Consider the following 6,934-nt stretch of genomic DNA (forward strand, 5'->3'; position numbering starts at 1 on the left):
ATAACTGATAATATCATATGGTCTGTTTTTATACAGACCATTTACCATACGATAAATGGTATGTTATGATATATATATATATATATATATATATATATATATATATATATATATATATATACATATATGTATATATATATATATATATATATATATATATATATATATATATTGCTATAACATTCGTTACCTTTGTACACTGGAGCGCTGTGACGAAAGAATTTCCCGCAAGGGATTAATAAAGTATATTCCATTCTATTCTATTCTATATATATGTATATATATATATATATATATATATATATATATATATATATATATATATATATATATATATATATATATACATATACAATATATATAGGGTGCGGCTCACACTGAAAATAACAGCAACATTTTGTTACATTTAGCTTCAAATTTTTTTAAAAAAACTGGTATGAATTTTTGAGGGTCACTTTTTTGCACATTTACAACAATATTTGTCAACTTAGAGATATTTTAAATAGCTAAATCAAAAATACTAAATGTTAAATTTTAAATGTTAAATGTTAAATGTTAAATCTAAATGTAAATGCTAAATCTAAATGTTAAATCTAAATGTTAAATCTAAATGCTAAATCTAAATGCTAAATCTAAATGTTAAATCTAAATATTAAATATAAATATTAAATCTTAAATCTAAATGCTAAATCTAAATCTAAATGCTAAATCTCAATGTTAAATCTAAATGTAAATGCTAAAGCTAAATCTAAATGTTAAATCTTAATGTTAAATCTAAATCTAAAGCTAAATGCTAAATGCTAAATCTAAATGTTAAATCTAAATATTAAATATAAATATTAAATCTAAATATTAAATCTTAAATCTTGTATCTTAATATTATCTTGTATCTTAATAATCTTAATATTGACCCTCAAAAATTCATACCGTTTTTTAAAACATTGTTTGAAGCTAAATGTAACAAAATGCTGTTATTTTCAGCGTAAGCCGCTTTACAAACAGCACCCCATATATATATGTATATACACTACTGGTCAAAAGTCACCCCAATTTTTCCAGTTTTTCATTGAAAATGATGCCATTTAATGTCTCATTGTACTCTGAAATAAAAGCATAGAACAAATTAACAATTGAGGTCGAAAAGGATATCATGGAATCAATTTATAAACCAAAATGTATTCTATATTTTGACTCATCAAAGTAGACACCTTTGGCAGATATAACAGCTGAACACACTCTTTCTACAGTGGAAATCAAATATTCTTCTGAAAGTTCTTCCCAACTCTGTTGCAGAAGTTCCCATGAATGTGTGGTTGCTTTGCTTTCACTCTTCTATCCAGTTCATCCCAAACCAGCTCGTGGGGTTTAAGTCTGGAGACTGTGCCACTCCATGTTTTCAAGTTTACCATCTTGTTCTTTTTTCCTGTGGTAGTTCTGGCATAGCTTGGACGTATGTTTTGGGTCATTATCTTGCTGTAGGATGAACCCCTGACCAACTAAGTGCATACCAGAGGGTACTGCATGGTGCTGCAGAATGCTGTGGTAGCCGTTTTGGTTCAGTCACCGACCCTGGATCCAGAAAAACAGCCCCAGACCATCACGCTTCCTCCTCCATGTTTGACAGTGTCACACACTGAGGAACCATCCTTTTTTCTTCTCTACGGCGTACGAAACTCCTGCGTGATGAACCGAAGATTTCAAACTTTGATTCATCAGTTCATCATTCACCATCATCACCTTCTTCCAGTCTTCAGTAGTCCATTGGCGGTGTTTCATGGCCCAGGCAAGCCTCTTCTTCGTACTCTGACATCTTAGCAATAGCTTTCTTGCTGCAACTCGAGCGTTCAAACGTGCAACTCTAAGTCTTCTCTTCACAGTTGAAACTGAGACTTGCTTACTGTGACCAATATTAAGCTGTGCTTGAAGCTGTTGTCCTGTGAGCCGTCTATCACTCAAGCTGTTGACTCTCAGAAACTTGTCTCTTGATTCTGTTGTGGCTTTGGGTCTGCCAGACCTCTTCCTGTCAGAGTTTCTCACAGTTTCTGAGTGCATTTTGATGGTGAAGGAAACTTTACTGACTGACACCTTGACTTTCTTCACAATTTCTCTGTAGGAAAACATTTTTAAGTGTTATGATGGTCTGTCTCTCTTCCATTGTTAATTGCCTTTTTCTTGTCATTTTTATGGTAACACACTACTTTCTACAGTACAATACTGTTCAAATGATACTCACAAGGTTATGGTACCACAGTGTGTTCCAACACTACTTTTATGCAGACAGAGGGGGTTGTAAGTAATAAAGAAAAGTTGGAAAACTTGTAGGAATTGGTAGAACCAACTTTCAAGGCTTGATCAACCTCCATTGCTGCAAAACAGCTCTAAGTTGTTAACCCATTTCTTGTTCCCTGAAAAAGGCCATTCTGAAATGTATATTATTTTTCAGTTTTGGGTAACCTTACCTTTTTAACCTCTAGCAGTTCACTACATACCTTTGTACCATTTCAAGCTATTTATTGGACTTAATTTTAATAAAAAAACTGGAAAAATTGGGGTGTTCTAAAACTTTTCACTGGTAGTGTATACATATATATTATATATATATATATATATATATACATATATATATGTATAAACATATATTTATATATACTGTATATAAATATGTGTATATAAATTGAATTGAATTGAATTGATATATATATATGTATGTACATATATATATATTCACATATACAGTGCATCTGTGCCTCATCTTTCACAGCAACGTGGTGTTCGGTGTCTTGTCCAAGTATAATAATAAATAAATAATGAGTATTCATACAGTGTTTAATATCAAAATGTGTTCTTTATCCATTCTTACCTTTTCCGCCGTCATTGTGTGAGTATAACACATTGTTTGTGTTGATCTCTCTTCATCCTTCTTCATCACCAGCGTAAACGTCATCACGTTTCAGACCCAGTCTCTTCTGTGACCCACGTGTATGTGTGTGTGTGTGGGGATAGGGAGGGTCATGTAGTGGGGGTGTGTCGTGTAGTGGTCTGCAGGTCTGCAGCGAGACCATGGATGTATTATAAGAACTGGATACAGCTCCGCCCCCTCTGCCTTGAAGACAATGTTGTCATGGTGGCCACTCGTGGTACTGCAACAACAAATACTCATGTGGCCCAAAAAGCAATTTTCCCATTGAGCGCAATAGTAAAAGAGACACCTGTAAAAGTGTCCACAGGACACCTGGACACCTGGAGACATGGACACAGGCATGTATAGATCTTTCTATTCTATATTTTTAATTCATGGAGTTTCACATTTGTAAAACCTTCTTAAAGGCCATAAACAGCCCAGACAAAACACATTTTACTGATTTATTCGTCGCTGATGAGGATTTATTTCAAACCTATTATCGATGTATTAACGAGCTGCTGTGTGGATTCATACTGACATCGTGAACACTGGGCAGATGACGGTGTGATGACCTGAGACCTGCACTCACTTCACCACTGATGAACACATGAATTACACTATCTGTTCATAAAGTCACTGATAAATGTGATGAACACATACATTAGAGTGAAAGAATCTGGAGTTATAAAACTACGTTAAATACGTTGTTATTGTTCCTAATAATATGATCGTGACTCTGCAGGTTTTCTGGCCTGACTTTAATATTTTATGATTATTATATTTACCATTGTAATTATGACGATAAGTTAGCTTTATTTGTAAACCATCTGTACAAAAATCAAAATCATCAAAATCATATTCAATGGAATTGTTTTTTTAATCATCATAAAAGTACTTAAAGTACTTGTCATTATTTTCTTGGACAATAGCAACATTTTGTACTCTTTGATGATTATCATACAGTTTATCAGTGAATGGAAGAAAACAACATCATTCCTGTAACAACACATATAAACTAATATTCAGTCAATTAAATGAACCATTAAATGGATCATTTAAACCTGTAATGACGTCATTATACTTTTCACTTTAATGTATTGAGTGAATACTGAAATGAACTTCCTCTCTGGTCAAACACCAGCTACCACTGGCTTTCTTAGTCCACTCTTGCATCACTGGTACACACTCGCCCTCATCGCCCTCTTGTCCAATCAGCTTGAGGCTCATTGTCCCAGACTCCTCCCCCTTTTAGAAATGGTGGAGCTGTTGCTTCATCGTCTTCTGCTGTGGTCACACCAGACGAGGGCGGAGTTTACACACTCGCCATGGCGTGGTTAAGTTGTGTTTCCACGAGCATAGAACCTGGTCCCTGCTACTGTTTTTAGTACCTGCTGTGGCGAGGTTCAGAGCGAGACTGAACACAGAGGCTGATCGACCGTGAAATAACTCACATGCAACAGCATCAATAACCACGTGATCCTGGATTATTAAAATAATGGCGAGGGTTAGATGTTTCATGACCAGATCGTCTCGCCGGTGAAAATCAGAGTGTGTGACTTTAATGACGACAACAGAAGCAGTCGTGACTCGTCTTTGTTTCAACGTCACAGATTTATTCCATGTCACTCGTCCACATTCAGCTGACGTTGACATTGTTATCAGAACTACACACAAAGCTCTTTCTCGTTGTCCTGCAAATCATGACATTCAGAGACTGGAGTGAAACTCATGCAGCTGCCTCAGCTCTGCACCACACTGCACAACAGATGAACGCAGGGCATTTTAAAGTAATATCTGAGCATGCACACACACACACACACACACACACACAGTGCAGCTCACATTCTGACACTGAAGCTCCAGAGCAGGAAACACATGGTATAGAAAATATAGTCTGAGCTCTGCAGAACACACTGGCCGCTACGCTGCTGTGTGTTGTGTATATAAGAAGCAGTGGGCAGTGACTGAGCAGCATCCACAGAGGAACAGTGTGCTGGGCACCACGTGGCAGTGGGCTCCAAGTCGTGAACCCACATCACAAAGTGCTTAAAGAAAATAAATGAGTGAGCGCGAGTGTGGTCAAAATAAAAGTAATAATTATTATGATAGAAATAAATGAATTATATTCTGTATAAACACTGATATCAGCGGGAGACATCAGCTGATTCTGTCTTTTCTACTGTGGTCGCGATCGTTTACCATCTTTAACAAGTCAAACTTAAACTAAGCTAGTGTTTCCATGGTCGTCTCCATGGCAACTGAGCAAACTACAGGTGTGATTCAGACCGTGTGATAGTAAGTGAACCTTAATTTGGGATTGGAAACGTATATATGTCATGTTACAGTGTTCCATCATACAGTAGTGTCAGGACTCGGCTTTACTGAGTGAGGATCACAGTATGATCCTCTTTCACCCGCAGTCTATTTGGACAGCGACGTGTCAAACATTTGTATCCTCTGAGACACATGATGAAGGCAGTGACACCAGATCACACTGACCTAAGGCTCAGAGTTTAAATCAGAGCTCTCAAACTCTCAGACTGCTGCTGCTGCTGCTGCTGCTGCTGCAGTAATTATTATAATGGCTGCAAATGTGTTTTGTTACTATGAAGTAAGCATAAGCCGTATCTGGTTATTTTAGGTTTAAATGCTCAGTGTCTCTCTCATTACATTTTCATTGTGTGACGCTTTTCCAAAGAGGAACACGACAGCATGGACTCCTGTGATAAACACTGATTACAGGAAGCTGCTTTTACTTCACTCCCTGTGTGTGTGTGTTTCCACACGTGCACTTGCCAATATGACCAACAGAGGCCGACAGAGGCTTGTTGTGTGAAGTCTTGTTTTCTGTTGTTTCAAACCATTTTAAAATCCTTATTTATTTGCTGTGTTGTTGAAACCAGGTCACTTACGTCCTGTATCTTATGTCACAGTGTGTCTGTGGTTGCCGTGGTTACGCGATGACGTGAAAAGCTACCAACCAAATGAAGCGAAACGATCGCAGAGGAAGACGAGACACTGCCATTGTGTTAGCGTCGGAGCGCGGAGTTCATTTGTAAGAGCTGCTTCACCTGTGGCTTTGTCCACTGTGATTGATTTGCCGCACACTCTGCATGTGGACGAGTGCTTGTCCTCGGGATCCTGGTCAAAGTCAGTCTTTGACATTTTCTTTGGTGAGACAGAGATCAGAGGCATCACGTGGTCATTTGTTCTCTCTTAACTTTAAATTAAACTCAAGTTAATGGCAGAAAGAGACAGTTTGAAGTCAGTGGACTGCACTTAACATCAAATTATAACTCTGTTGTTGTTTTTTATTCAATTATAAATCTGTTTATATTGTGAACTTGGTATTTTTTCATACATGTTAAATATTATTTCCATGTCTTTGTCTCAAAATGACATCCTGTTAGCTCCACATGTTGTAAACCCTGCATTACCTTCACTAGGTCTCATGTGCTGAAGTTCAGAAATAGTCAAATATATTGTGTGTATATATATATATATATACACACATATATATATATATATGTGTGTATATATATATATATATATATATATATATATATATATATATATATACACACATATATATATATATATATATATATATATATATATATATATATATATACACACATATATATATATATAAAAATAATAGCATTGACTATTGGAATAGAGTTTTTGCTAGAAATGCCCCGGGAACCTGCTTCTGGATTATCTCTGATCAGGTCACTCGTTCTTAATGTATTCATTGAATAAATGAATGAAAACATCATCATCATACATGTGTATAAACTGACCTCGATATGATTTGAAACATTTTCTAATATAAATAATAAAATAAAACAAACACAAACACAAACTTGCCGACAGCCAGAAAACTGCATAAGCACTGTTTACCATTCCTGTGTGAGTGAGTGAGGTAACACAGCATGAGCTGCTGTGGTGGAAATGAACCCTGCTGTTTCAGAAGTGTCACAGTGGTGTCGTCCACACTTCACACACGGTATTTCAGGGACATTATCCCCC

This window comes from Solea senegalensis, linkage group LG19 (genome assembly GCF_019176455.1).
Source record: "Solea senegalensis isolate Sse05_10M linkage group LG19, IFAPA_SoseM_1, whole genome shotgun sequence".
NCBI classification, from domain to species: domain Eukaryota; kingdom Metazoa; phylum Chordata; class Actinopteri; order Pleuronectiformes; family Soleidae; genus Solea; species Solea senegalensis.